The sequence below is a fragment of the Arachis ipaensis genome, chromosome B06 (assembly GCF_000816755.2).
Source record: "Arachis ipaensis cultivar K30076 chromosome B06, Araip1.1, whole genome shotgun sequence".
In the NCBI taxonomy this organism is placed as follows: domain Eukaryota; kingdom Viridiplantae; phylum Streptophyta; class Magnoliopsida; order Fabales; family Fabaceae; genus Arachis; species Arachis ipaensis.
The window spans coordinates 135,679,177-135,679,736 of NC_029790.2; positions in this window are offsets into that span (position 1 = coordinate 135,679,177).

Below are 560 nucleotides of genomic sequence, written 5' to 3' on the forward strand. Positions count from 1 at the left end.
ACAAAAAATTACTAAAATATTATATAATCTTAATCTAACCATTAATGTTGATGTAAGATCTAAGAGTTCATTCTCATACTATGAAGTACGGACACTTCGCTGAGTTGCCGTGTCCGCGTGTCAGACACATTTCGGACACGACACTCACCGACACTCGTCCGACACGCGTATCTGCTGTGTCCAACCGTGTCTTAATAAAAAATAAAAAATTTTTCTCCAGACACATATGGACACGCCTAAATACCGTCACGTGTCAGCGTGTCCAGTCTTATTCTTAACATATATTCTTAAAATAAATTTAGATATAATATNTCAGCAACAAATCAGCAACAACAATAATAATAATAAGAAGAAGAAGAAGAAGAAGGGAAGAAGAAGAAGAAGAAGAAGAAGCAGAAGACGAAGCAAGAAGCAGAGGCGACGAGCAGCAGCGATGAGGCGGCGACCAGCAGCGGCGACTGAAGCACGAACGGCGGCGACAGGGTCTGACGGCAGCAACGTGAGCAGCTCCCTCCCGCTCCCTCCCCGGCGCCATCCCCCTCCCCCCCCCCTCCCCTGCC